The sequence below is a fragment of the Peromyscus maniculatus genome, chromosome 3, assembly GCF_049852395.1.
Source record: "Peromyscus maniculatus bairdii isolate BWxNUB_F1_BW_parent chromosome 3, HU_Pman_BW_mat_3.1, whole genome shotgun sequence".
Taxonomy (NCBI): domain Eukaryota; kingdom Metazoa; phylum Chordata; class Mammalia; order Rodentia; family Cricetidae; genus Peromyscus; species Peromyscus maniculatus.
Genome location: NC_134854.1, coordinates 132871582 through 132886404, shown reverse-complemented (window position 1 = coordinate 132886404; position 14823 = coordinate 132871582). Strand labels below are relative to the sequence as shown.

The 14823-nt window shown below is 38.1% G+C and overlaps 1 protein-coding gene and 1 non-coding gene across 3 annotated transcripts in view; both read right to left on the bottom strand.

The window, feature by feature from the left end:
* The window catches only part of Grm7 (glutamate metabotropic receptor 7), a 905956-nt gene that overhangs the window by 805541 nt on the left and 85592 nt on the right, over window positions 1-14823 (bottom strand). The gene's annotated exons all lie outside the window — the stretch shown is intronic.
* LOC121828451 (U2 spliceosomal RNA) lies at window positions 1456-1648 on the bottom strand. The gene has a single exon (XR_006070917.1). It is a non-coding gene; the product is annotated as a U2 spliceosomal RNA (small nuclear RNA).

Sequence of the window (14823 nt, the reverse complement as noted above, 5' to 3'; positions counted from 1 at the left end):
TCTCTCTCTCTCTCTCTCTCTCTCCTACTGTTTCACTTAATCAAGATCACTCCCTCCAGGCAATTAAGGCATCACTTTTTTTTAATACCCCACAATTCACATAAATTCAATAAGAGCTTTTGTAGAGCCCTTCAAATCATAACAGTACGTATGCATGCATTAGGGAATGGGTGTTATTTAGTATTGGGATTACAGGTTTTCTTCTCCAGTTGGTTAAAATCGTTAGCAAACATACACTCTTCTTGCCCTTACACACCCACACAGGAAACAGCTCCGCAAACATCTGGATTCTGGCAGTTTTGTCACACAGATACTGTTTTAATTGCACAGTAGGTACTTGAGATTTGTGAGTTCCAGGAACAAGCAGGATGAGCCAATGCAAGTGTTGAGGCACCTTCAACTTCTGAGATCCCTATGTTGTTCTATTTTGGCAAATAATTTACTTCTCTCCTGGCAAAATTGCAGGGGTTTGCATTTGTGCTGAAGCAGCAGCTATGCCCACTTTGCAGAACACTGGCCACCTGAAAAACAGCCGCACAGAAAAGAAGTACTCCCATAGAAGATATGGGCTCTTTTTAATCTTATTTATAAAAGCGGCAATTATGCCTGCAGAGGAAAGAAGCACACACCGGTCCTTTGGCAGGTTTCCAGAGAGGAAGGCAGTATCCCCTGCATTTAACCTTGAAGTACACTTCCTCACAATCCCTTCATGATTGATAATAACTGGAGACAAGCGAACTGCTTAGACTTCAAGTGCGTGATTACAGCATTCACTCCCTTTTTATTTTTATTTATTTTTTTAAAGGAAGAAATACTGTCTGCTTCTTTTTCCTGTTGAGTGGTAATTCTTCCAGCTGAAACACTGAGTCATCCCCTCCTCCCTTGCTTTGGAAATGTAGGTTCTGCTGAAGTAGGGCTGGTGGTTATGAAGGAGGAGCAAGGTTAGTTCTGGAGTTCCACCTTTATTATGTTTTTTGAGCCAGGATCTTATGATGTAGTCTAGGCTAGTCTTGAACTCCCAGCGGTTCTCTTCCTTAGCCTCTCAACTGTGGAGATTATAGATTATGCACCTTCATGGCTGGCTTGAGTCCCACATTTGTTGCTATTTCTTGTAGGACCCTTGTGAAACTGTTGGTGATGGGACTTGTCGTATTTAACCCCTTACATGGACAATAATTTTTATACAAGAAATGGAATCATGCTATCACTGTCATTTCAACATCACTTTGTCCATGTGGACTGTGGCAGGTGTTCTTACTCCACCACCCTCTGGTTTCATCTTTGCAGTTCCAGCTATTTCTCCCTTTTATTTTGTGTGAATCTGTTCCTGTCATCATTTTAGCTGACTTAACACACCATTTCAAGTTGATTTCTTTTTCCCATGATCACTCTTTTCTCATGTCCTAGATGAAGTATTTATAAATATGAAGTTTTAATGGTTAGATAAAAAGTTTTAAAAGGTTTTCTTTTATACATATATTGCATTTTGAAACTATTCTCCCTCCAACATCTTTACTGTAACTTTTCCCTCTTAATACTTCCTGCTGGTGCCATTTGCCCCCCAGACAGTTTACTGGAGAACATATCAGAAATTAAACTGACAAAACAGATACCACACTTGACCTTAGCCCAGAGGCTGAGAAGCAATTGACGTAATGTTAATAGCTATCCTTACTCAATGGGAGAGCCCCTTTCATATTGTTATTCATTTATTCAATGAAAATGTGTTCAGCTTCTACTATAGACAAGGGTTGTACAAGGCTGTGCAGATGCAGAGAAAATTACTATGCGGGGTTTATGCTCCAAAAGTTAAATAGGAGTAGACAAATAGTTCTCTAATACAGTGAAATATACACCAAGGGAGGTTTAATTCAAATGGCATTAAGAGCATGTGTAAAGTGACAAATGCAAATTAGCCCTCAAATTTGTCAAGATATAAGACATGGAGACAGAAGCTCTATGGGAGTACACTAAGGAAAGACTGGAGCTTAAAACAATTGAGACACATTTTTCAGTCGTTCTGTTACAAAGGGAAAGTGAGACAGGACCCTGATTGCAAGTATTTTTCAGTTAGCTTGCTTCTTAGATGAGATGACATAGCACAGTATGTTTACAGTTAGGCTAATCTGGTAAAGACTCAAATCTTGCACATTTAGGAGAGAGGAGATTGCCTTAGTGCAGTTTTAAAGGTTGGAGGCCTGCAGTACAGATATGGTTTGTTTGGCTGCAGTTTTGCTGAGGTGGGAGTAAGAAACACAGGATAGATATTTGAGAGTTGGGGAAGGATTGATTGATAGAAAGTACAGAGTAACATCCTCCAGCAAGGTGGAGACCCATGGAGATAGCAGTGCCATAGCTGACTCAGCACTGATGTGAACATTTCTCCATACAAATCCCACTGCTAGCCTTAAGAATCCCAAAGAGAACGAATTAGCATGCAGTTTGTTTGCAAAGTAGAATAGAGAGAAAAGTAGACAGTACTTGAAGTTGTGAACAAGGATGTCTCAGGACAGCTGTAATTACACTGGAGAGGGAGAGCAATGAAAATGGTGCAATTGCTATGATATGGAAAAGTAGAAGATGGTTGTGAGAACAGGAGACTGGGATCTGGAATCTGGAAAACTGCATTCCAATTGGAAAACAAGTTCAAGGGTACTTTCGAAGAATGATTGACTGGAATCAGGAAGACCATAAAAGGTACTTAGAAAAGGGATGCAGACAATGGGATTCAGGCCAAATGGCCCATGTGAAATCTGAAATGATTAAAGGCCATGTTTAGAATTGTGACAGACAGAAGTTTTGTGGATCAATCCTTTTCTGCATTATAAATATGTGTTAATCTCCTTGCTTAATAAAAAGCTGACAGGCCATGGCTGGGCATGAAGTTAAAGCCAAACTGAGAATGAATGGAAGATGGAGGGAAGAGTCAGGAGAGACACCAGCCAGCTGCCCAGGAAACAAGACATGCCAGAGGACAGGTAATGCCACAAGCCATGTGGCAATATATAGATTAATAAAAATGGGTTAATTTAGTTGTAAGAGCTAGTTAGTAACAAGCCTGAGCTATTGACCATGCATTTATAATTAATATATGCCTCTATGTGGTAATTTGGGAAGCAGTTGCCAGGTATTAGGGAGCAGGTGGTCAGGACAAGAAATGTCTGTTTAAACAGAAGGCTGCACATGAAAATATCAAAGAAATGAAAAACAATGGATAAGGTACAACAGACACCTACAGTACCCAGGATTTATATTTTGTCAGTATTTGTCAATGGCCTTACAAAAGATGATTAGCACAAAAGGCATGGCTATCTAATCTCTGGCCTCTGATAGGCAGAGTGGGGGAGGCAGAGATTTTTCTGTCTGCTCTACAGGAGACACTGAAGAAGTTGAATTATCAGAAAAAAATTGATCATTATAAATGAAAAGATGAAGGAAAGCAAAAATATTATGTACTGTGTATCTATAATGACAGGACACATTCTAATATGGTTTTCTGAAGAATGATGTACTGAAAAGAAATGTAAAAAAATCTATCAGTAATAGATTGTACAGCTTCTCTTGCCCTAAGGATGAACAATGTATTTAAAGACCTTAGAGTGATGGACATTTGGTATTCAAAATTCAAGGAAGATTTTTGTTTTCTTTTCTGGTTCATGGTAACTTGATAAGCAGATTAGAAATGAAAGTGGGGTGGTGTGGGCAGGGGGATGCAGGGAAATTCAGATCCAGAGTCTTGGAAAGCATTTCCTATATACAAACTTATAGCTTCCAATATGCAGAAGTGATATCATTGTGATAGAAACAATCACTATCAGTACCCCAAAGTATTCAATGTCCCCTAGTGTCCAGGTATGAAAAATATAAAAATGGAAGGGATATTTTAAGCAAACAAATATGAAGAGGCTTTGAGAATAGAGAAAGAGACAGAGTACATTTTGAGCACAGAACATTCCTTAATGGAAGTTTAGGAATGATGTTTGCTCAATGTGACACTGGACAACCTGCTACTAGAAGATATGTTTAGAATTGCTCCAGACTAGCACTCACAAGCATGAAGGAAAACTATTCTCCCAGCAGAGACACCACATTTTTAATTCCACATAAGGATCATGAGGGCTGATGGGGTCTGCGATCATGGGCTGATGATCTATAACATGTAGTTATAAAGATAAATGGATTCTAAATGGATCTGGTGATGGGACTATTTACGCTTCTGGCATTTACTCTTTTAAAAGTCTATGGACTCATTTGAGGGATATATGTTCTTTGTAATTAAAGATGATAACTGGGCTCCTTAATGAGCCCATAGGGTACAATACATTGTCTATGTGAGCATCATACTCTTTTCATTTGTCAGGAAGCAGCTTGCTAGACTCTTCCCATAGCCTTTCTATTTCATTGAAGACAGTAGTATAGTCCTTGAAAAGAAAAAAAATCTTTATTTATTTGACCTAATCAGGGAATGAGTATTTCTCCCTTTGTTTCTCTTCTCTGCATTTTATAGCCCTATAAATGCCAAATTTGAAGGAAAACAGCTTATGATAGGACTCTTTCAAACTGGTGTATTTCCTTACATAAGTGAAAATAAGATGCTTTAAGGTTTCCTTGCCTCCTGAGACTGGGTACCCTTGGTGCTGGAGCAGGAGCTACCAAAACAAGACCAAACCAGCTAATTTCTCCAGCAAATATGCCAATAGCTACATCGTATGCTCTCTATGTGTATTAAATGAGTTAAAGCCCTAGAGATAATGCCTAGAGAGTGTTTAGAATTGATTCTGGAGCAGACTACACTGTCTAAACTAGCTGTCTTTATCTTCAGCTTCACCTGGTCAGCATCGTAATGAGTGCAAACAAAATTTTCCTCAGCTTTGTAGATGGTATGGTAGCTCAGCAGGGGAAGGTATTTGCAACTAAGCTTGTCAGCATGAGTTTGATCCCATGAGCCCAAGAAGTGTCAGAAAAAAACTGGCTCCTCCAAATTGTCCTCTGATCTTTACATGGGCACTGTGGTGAACATTAGAACAATTTCCTTCAGCTTTAATAAAATGATGCCTTCAGAGTCACATGTGTGCAGTGGTCCTACACTATGGGCAGTCCAATTTTTCATTCCATGTATTTAATTATGAACACCTTTTACTATTATGTGTACTTTTGCACAACTGCATTAATTTTCTTCAACCATTGGATTTTATGCCTTTGATAGTTTCTGATATAAGAAACCTGGCTCTTAGATTTACTAGAACTGTGAAGAGTATAAAATAGATTTTGAATGAAAGCCGGAGGGACTCTTTTATGAGCAAGGCCACAGAATTTGGAGTATGAAATTGGTGACATCCATATTGGTTATTGGGAAAGCTTTCATGAATTCAGTTTAACTCAGCAGCACTTTTCAAGTATATGTCAGGCGTCTGCTATATGAGGCCCAGATCACTGTCATCACCACTTTTTCCATGACCAAAAGTCTTCTTTGAAAAAATCATGGTCTCGCAATTCCAGTCCAGAGGAAATGAAAGTGTAAGAGCTACATGACTTGTATACAGATGTTCATAGCTGCTTTATTTACAACGGATAAGTTGGAAAATTAATAAATACCCATGAGTAGGTAGAAAATCTTCAGCACACAATACTATTTAGCAATAAATAAATAATCAATCAATCAATCAAAAATAAGCAAAGTATTGATACATGGCACAGATAGACTTCAAAATCATGATGCTAAGTAATAGGGACAGATTGTCTCAATAATAGTACTATTCTGGTGTTTTTGTAAATATCATTGAAATGCAAATTAACACAGTAAGTCAGATAGAGGAAGTGTGAAGGATGGCACAGGGGCATGGGAAAACTTCAGAAGTGATAATATACTTAGTGTTTAGATTGTGATGCTAGATTTTTTTTCCCTCACTTTTATTTTTATTTCATACTATGGGTATACAGGTGTCTGTGAAAGGCAGAGGTTAATTCTGGCTGTCTTTATTACTTGGTCTCTATCTTATTTCTTTAAAGAATTTTGTTGTTGTTTGTATTTTCTTTTAATGTGGGGATGGAGAGATGAGTCAGTAGTTTTAGCCCTATGTACTCTTCTAGAAGATCTGGGTTTGATTTCTGGCATCCACATGGTGGCTCACAAGCATCTGTAACTTCAGTTTCAAGGACTCTAACACACTTTACTAGGCAGCCAGGAAACCAGGTACACACATAGTATATATGCATACATGAATGCAAAACACCGATATATAATTAATTAAAATATGTGTGTGTGTGTGTGTGTGTGTGTGTGTGTGTGTGTGTTTCTGTGTATGCACCTGTGAATGCAGAGGGTTCATGAATGCCAAAGAAAGGCTTCAGATTCTCTAGAACTGGAATGTCAGGTAGGAGTGACATGGATGAGGGATACTGAATTCCAGTCCTCTGTAAGCAAATGCTCTTGACCACAAAGCCATCTCTCCAGACCAACCCCTTACCTTATTTCTTAAGCCAAGTATTTCAGAGACCATTGAGGTCTCCATTTTGGTTAGACTCACTGACCAGAAAGCCTCAGGAATCTTCCTACCTCTGACTTTTTGTCCCAGAGACTACAGTCATGAACTGCTCCACGAGGCTTTCTTTTGGACACGATGTAGGGATCAAACTCAGGCCTTCACGTTTGCATAGCAGCACTTCACCGACTATTGCAGTTTGAATGAGAAATGTCCCTGTCAGCTCAGGTATTTGAACACTTGGTCCTCAGGTGGCGGCACTATTTGGGGAGGTTATGAGATCTTTGGGAAGTACATCATTGTAGGGGCTGTGGGGCTTGGTGATCTTGCCCCACTTTCTGTTCTCTCTCTGCTTTCATTGGGTGGATGAAATGAGATCAGCAAGCTTCCTGCCCCTGCCTCTATGCCTGCCTGTTGGCATGCCTTCTCTATCATGATGGATTTCCTATTTCTCTGGATTTCTGAGCCAAATGAAAGTTTTTCATCCTTAAGTTACTTTTGTCATCCACTGAGGCAGAAAGGTAACTGCAGGTTTGACATCATCCTGAACAAGATAATGAGTTCCCAGATAGTCTGGTTACAGAGTAAGACTGGATCTCAAACAAAACCATTTTTATCTCTATCTACGCATAATGTATTGCATTTAAGTTTTATTAAATGTATGCTAAAATGTCCTTCCATTAGTCCCTGACTCCACTTTCAAATCAGTTGAGTTCATATCCTCATTTTGTGTCATATCATTACAGTCCATGCTTTACGTTTACATAGTGAAGAAAATTGTGTTTTACAAAGTACTTCTTTGACTCTGAACTGTAAGCCCTGAAGGGACAGGGAGTACTTTTCCTCTTGGTTTTGTGTTTTCTGAAGAATTAGTATAGTAAACAAATGACTTAAATATTGAGGGTTGTAGCACGAATCTTAAAAGGTCTTATTAATGAAAATAAACCTGGAGCAAGGTATTGGGGTGAATGCTGGAAGATCAGATAAGCAGAACAAGCCACAGGCATCTCACCTTGCCAATGCCTCAGCTGATGCTGTTTCCTCAGACTGGAAGCCTCTGAGTCCTCATCTGAACAGCTCTCAGCTGAACTGTTACTCAGAAACCTAAAAGCTTAACCAGTTCTAGTTGCTGATTTTCATGCCTTATATACCTTTCTGCTTTCTGCCATCACTTCCTGGGATTAAAGGCTCACTTCCTGGGATGAAAGGCTTGAGTCACCACGCCTGGCTGTTTCCAGTGTGGCTTTAAACTCACAGAGATCTGCATGGATATCTGCCTCCCAAGTGATAGGATTAAAGGCATGTGTGCCACCATTTTCTAGCCTCTATGTCTAGTGGCTGTTCTGTTCTCTGACCCCAGATAAGTTTATTAGGGTGCACAATATTTTGGGGAACACAATATCACCACAGAGGGTCTCACTTGAGCCTGAAAGTATCTAGGAATTTGTCACTTCATTAAGCCACTTCCTGTGAGGACAGAGCAGCTGGGTACTGATGAATGGTGGAGCTCCGAAATGTGACTATTTACTGTACTAAGGAATGGTAGCCAGAGATGAGAGGGTAATCAAGATGGAAAATGAGGTAGGCCTCTGGTGATGCTTTAATATGGTAGCCATGCAAAGGCAAGCATACACACACACACACACATACACACACACACACACACACACACACACACACACACACACACACACAGAGAGAGAGAGAGAGAGAGAGAGAGAGAGAGAGAGAGAGAGAGAGAGAGAGAGAATATGGAGATGTTACATAATATTCTATGCCTATGTCCTGCCTTAGATACAACAAAGAACAAGAATTACATTATAATACCATTGTTGGAAGCTCAAGAGCAGAGAAAGACTTGTGCATATTAAATGTAGCCCTCAGGGAGCATTCCTTCTGCAATAAAGTGACACCTCAAATCATTCTGGGCTTCCACTGCCATTGATTGAAGTGGACTCTGAGCTCATTGCCCTCTGTAAGATGGCAGGTTAGATACCTTGATTGAGAATGGATCATTCTGGTTCCTGGGATAAATGCCTAGATCAGAGTGATTAATTTCAACTAAATTGAAAATGCTCATGAAATAAATGCGAGAACCAATTTTTATGGAAATGTTTAGGATCATGTTTAGTGTTTATAGCAAAATGTAACCCAAGGGGCTAAGGATAGCCTTAAAAGAGAGTTCTCTGAAGACACTGAGGAGTCATGCAGTGAAAAAAATAAAATTCTAATAGACAAATGAAAGATCACAGTTATCTGGCGATTTTTGGATAATCAGTGTGTTGTGAACTTGATAGTGTTCCCAGAAGAATCTCAGCAAACCTTCATTGAACGTTATTTTAACTGAATTTGCATTCATTTATAATATATGTTGATCATGAAATTTAAGGCATAATCTGTGCCTACCCTCAAGAATCAGTTTCTCTCTTCAAACTGTTTCCCTAGGCTCTGTGCTACTGGAACAAGGCATGCTAAAAGAATGTGAAAAGAATTTTGCGATTGAGTGACAGGGATGAGCACATTTTCTTGGGTCCAGAGAAGAAAGATTCAGACAACTAGGACAGAGCAGAAGATGTAGACTTGGACGTTGTCCTTGAAAGACATATGAGTCTGACACGTGAAAGAGGAGAGACAAAGGTACCCACATATGTGATACAAGAAAGTGTGTAATACAAATAAATAAATAAATAAATAAATAAATAAATAAATAAATAAATAAAGGAAAATCATCTTAGCTGACTCCGTCTCAAGTCTTGGAGGTATTTGAGAATGATGGATAATAACCCTTGAGACAAAACTTAATAAGAAACCATTGAAGACTATGGGAATGTGAGCAGGTAGTACTCTATCAGTTCCCAGTAATACTTACTATTGATATTATTTAGATTAAATTTCTTTTTAAAAAGATGTTTTAAATTACATGTTCATGTGTGTGGTTACATACATGTGGGTGCAAGTGCCTGAAGAAGATAGAAGAGGGCATCATATCCAGAGGAATTCCAGTTACAGGCAATTATGAGTCACCTGACTTGAGTGCTGTGAACTGAATTCTAGTCCTCTGCAAGAAGAGTATATGTTTTTAAGTGCTGAGTCATTTCAGATTTGGCCTCAGAATCTTTTGTAGCACAGGACATGTTTGAGAGTTAGTCTACTCGGTGAAACCTATTTGCTGTCTTTGCCTTTAAGAATCATTTTCCCTTTTGAATGGCTGGGGACATTTTCTTTGTCTTTCATCTCTTTCTGAGTTGACTTTTATGTCCTTTTTAAACTTTTGAAATGGGGTCTCTTCTAGTGGGCTACTAAATTTCATAATAGAATTTGTCTTTATGAATGATCTTGAAGTTGAACTGGGGTTAGGATTACAAGACCACAAATATTAACATATCCTTTTCTTGGCCGGGCGGTGGTGGCGCACGCCTTTAATCCCAGCACTCGGGAGGCAGAGCCAGGCGGATCTCTGTGAGTTCGAGGCCAGCCTGGGCTACCAAGTGAGCTCCAGGAAAGGCGCAAAGCTACGCAGAGAAACCCTGTCTCGAAAAAACAAAAAAAAAAAAAAAAAACAAAAAAAAAACAAAAAAAAAACCAAAAAAAAAACCATATCCTTTTCTTTTATTATTAAAGCTATACATACCATACTGAAGCCTGTACCCTCATATTCAAAACTATACATTTTCTGTGTATGCTTGATTCAATCAGATAATGTTATTCTGATCTTACATATTGATGTTCTGTATACAGCACTATGATATATAATTGCTTAAGGTTATGTTTTATTAAATTTTCCCTTAATAGTAACAATTGTAGGCAAAGTAGAAATCACATTTTAAGTCAAGGAAAGATAAAATAATCTAAGGCCACAACTACTATAAACAAGGGTTTAAGTAAAGTTCTACTAATTTTCATGTATCTTACGATAGGTTCACTACAACAAACAAAATTGCCTCCTTTCTATGAATGAAGAGACTGGGACTTAAAGATGAAAAGAAACAAAATATACACATAAATTTGAGTCATCAGGTTCCAATATTTTACCTACTATGTTATATTATAATCATATTATCAATTATAAGAACTTACTATGTGCTACTATTTCTCCTAAGAGTTTTTTTTTTAACATATTTTGAGGTTCCCATCACCATGTCCTTATGAAGGGATGACATTGACTTTGCTCCACAGACGGGAAGCAAAGGCTGCTCAGCCCACACTGATGGGAAGTAATGGAACCAGGATTTGAACTCTAAGCTCAGAATCAAAGCTTTGTAGTAGTGTATTTTACTGATTCTTGTGGGATGATAGAATGGTTAAAGTGGAGTCAGGTGATAGTTGTGGGTTAAATGAGGAAGAAACCCACTCCCTTAGGGAATCAGAGAGGTTACGTTCAGTAAAGACTTGTTAAAAGTTAGTTGTGCAATCAAAATGCAGAGTTGTAGAGCCCAGTCTCAACTGATACATCTATAACAAAACTCCTGTACCTAAGACTTAGAGATCATTATGGAGGAGGCAGAAAGATTATGAGATCCAGAAGAAAGGAGTTTGCTGTGAGATTTTTCTCCTAGATATGTCAGAAAGTCTTCACCCATGAAGCCTCATCAACATGACTACTTAAAAGAACAATACCAAAAGTCATACTAACGTGGACATGGGAAAACTCACAAGGCTTCAACTCTAGACAGAGAACTAAGTAATTAAGAAATGCCAAGAGTTGAAGAAATAGTCTTCCCCAGGGAAGATCATACCAATTGGCTATCCAATGCAAATAATCAGCCCTGAATACATATACATTATATATGCATGTGAGTATAAATGTGTGTGTGTGTGTGTGTGTGTGTGTGTGTGTGTGTGTGTGTAATGTATATTAAATACATTAAAGTAAAAGAAGCCATGAATTTGAAAGATAGCAAGGAGGATACACAGAAGGGTTTGGAAGGAGGAAAGGGAAGGGGGAAATGAAATAATTATAATCTGAAAAAATTTAATTACCACTTCCCAAAAGGAAGATTATACTCTCCAACCTTGAATCAAAAGCTACAAAAGTTTCCATGAGTAATTGCTTTGCTTTTCATATGTGCTCAGGACCATGCCTGACACTTCACATATATTATCTCATTTATTCCTCATAGCCATTCTATTTGGTTAGTGTTTTTGTCAATTAGGGGAACAGTATGCAATTCCCAAAGAACTCCAGAAATTCCCATTTCCCTGGTGAAAGAGGACATGAACATCTCTGCCTTATAAACATATTGAATGTTTTCTTCTTTTTCATTTTTGTATGGATGCCATCCTTTTAAGGTTATTAAGAAAACACAAGGGAGTTTATTACATTGTTTTGATAAAAAAAATATGGGGTCCAAGCTGTAACAAGAAATCTATTGTGCTATGTTTGCTATACAAAACGGAGTAGGAGAAAAAGGAGAAAAAAAGAGGAGCTAGAGAGATGGCTCAGAATGACGGTATTGGGAAAAGTGAAAGGGGAAGGAGAGAGGAGGCAGAATGGGTTAAAACATATTCTATGCATGTGTGAAATTCTCAAACAACAAAAACAAGCCCTAACTGCTCTTGCAGGGCGCTGGAGTATAATTCCTGGCATCCACATTTTGTGGCTAACAACTGCCTGTAATTGCTCCAAGAGATCTGACGACCTCTTTGGCTCTGAAGGCACTTGGACACATTTGTACATAATACATATATACATACATAATAAATAAATACATATACACATATTCATAATTAAATGCACACATATATAATTGAAATATTTAAAAGAAGGAGAAGAGTAAAGGGGATGGGGAGGATAACAGGAGGGGAGAAGAAGAAACATTTACATGGATACTCATGGTGACAGTAGACAGGAGGAAAATGAAGCATAATAAATTCCAAAAATTCATATGAGCAATTGAGGAAAGAATTTGCATAAAGCTCCTGATAGAGAATGTCTTGCAAAACTCCTATTTTCCTGAGTGTCCTGCATCTAGAGCTAGCCAATAGAAGCTGACCTGACATCATACATTTCCTTTCCAGGTTATGATAATTAAGAAGGCTATGACTTCTGCAGTTAAGATTCACAATGACTTTCAGATTGAAGGCAAATCAACAAACAATAACAACAACACCAAATGCAAAACAAAGCAAACAGAGAGAGAGAGAGAGAGACAGAGACAGAGACAGAGACAGAGATGAAGAGACAGAGAGAGAGAGAGAGAGGAATTCACTCAGGGTCTTTAAAGTAATATAGCCAGGAAATGAAAGAAGCCTCCTGTCTTGAGTGACTTAAAGGCCTCAGCAAATCTGCACCATTAATTCCCGTTGTTATGTGGACAGGAATGGAACCCCTTTGCACAGTATGCCATTATGTTTAAACTGCTCTTATGCCAGAGCATATCATGCTCACAGATATCACATGGAACTGTGGATTTCCTTTATTTCATTAAGAGCAGATGTTGCATTGCTCAGTCAATTATCCATTGTTGTCGGGATCTTGCATCATGACTCCATGAGGAAATTCCGCTGGGGACAAGTGAAACTTCATTTTAACCAGGAGGATGGTGAAAACAAAACAATTAGAGAGGGAAAGTCATATGGAGTCATTAACTCAATTTCACATGCTCACGCATTCCCTAGTCTAGCTGTCTAGCTAAAATGGAATAAGGGGCTGGATTCACCCTCTCACTTAGGAGGGAGGGATGGAGAGAGACATAGAGAAAGGAGAGAGAGGACACACAGAGAGAGACAGAGAGAAGAAGGAAAAGGGCAAAAGGAAAGGGTGGAGGGAGAGAAGAAATGGGGAGGGTAGGATGGACAGAGGAAATGGGAAATGGGAAAAGGAAAGAAAGATATATGAAGTATGTTGTACTCACTTGGTGAATGAAAGTGAGTTTTGAATTGAGATATGGGGAACAACAGATTGCCTCAGTCTATAGCAATAGAAATTTGTGGCCAAGTATAGGGAAGAAAATGAGGAAGAACACATTTAACTCCTAGAGGTGAGAAGATGCCACCAGGAGTCAGGAAAGACTGTGGGTGCTAGAATTCATAGAATACAATCTATGAATTTGTATTCTATATTCAAATTCATAGAAAGGAGGTAGCTGTGCACTGTCAGGGTTCCAGACATCAGCCATAGGGGTCCCCAAAGAATTTAGCAACATTCTGAGATCTATTTGGGAAGAAACTTAAAAGGCAGAGGTTAACTTGTGAAAAATGTTTCAATGTAACCAAGCCAGTATACATAAGCCTGGAACAGCATGCAACCTATTGTCAGACCTCAAAATAGCTCATCATTCTTCAAATATTAGAGAAACTACTCAGAGGGGTCTTAACTCAGTGGAGGTAGATATCTAGCCTTCATTACAACTCTGGTCTTCCTAACCAATCTTAAACGAGCAGAAAAGTGGAACTGTTTTTTTAGGTAGCGTCCCTGTGTCTCAGTAGAAATCTCAAGAGAATAAAAAAATTGGAGACAAAAAATATGCATATCAAATAAGTAGAAAACAACCAGCCAGATTGTAAAAAGTTGACACTGTCAGTAATCATTGATAAAAAAGGGAAAGGTTAGTGATTTTACTATGAACAGGTTAATGGTGGGCTTCAAAATATACGGTATCACCAGGGGTAAGGAAGGTGATCTTATTGTAAAAGGAACAGCTCAACAAAAGAATATAATAATCCTAAATGTCCATGTGGAAAATTGCATAGTCTAATAACTGGTAGACAAAGTAGATAAGAACGCCAGTGAGGATAAGGTAGACTTTCATAAACTTCCCAACAGCTAGACTCTCATACAATCTTCCACCCTGTAATGCAAAACACATACAAGAAACCATATTTCTTGTATGAAAGGACATCTGGAATATTTATAAAGACAGGTTACAACTGGGGCCTAAAACAAGCCTCAATAGATTCCAAAGGATGCGATGAAGGTTATGAAAATTAAATATTAATAAGACAAAAATCTCTGGAAAATTTTAATATTTATAAACCAATTAGAACATTCTTAATCTGTGAGGCAAGAAATCACTTTTTTATTAAATATTACTGAAAATATAATCGGTATTTCAGAGGTACCACTAACACAAAATTTAATGAGTGTATTTATACCAAAAATGTGTATATTAGAAAATAATTTAAAAAAATTCAGTGTCCTTAATACTTACACTGAAACTAAAATAAGGAGAAAAAGCTATATGCGATTAGAAAATTAATAAATAAATAGAAAATAATAGAGATTTTTTAAAAAACAATGGAACTAAAAATCTATCAGGTCAAACATGACGTTTTGAAAGGTCAATAAAATCAATAACCTTCTAGACACATTGATCAGAAAGGGGAGAAGATAACAGTGCTG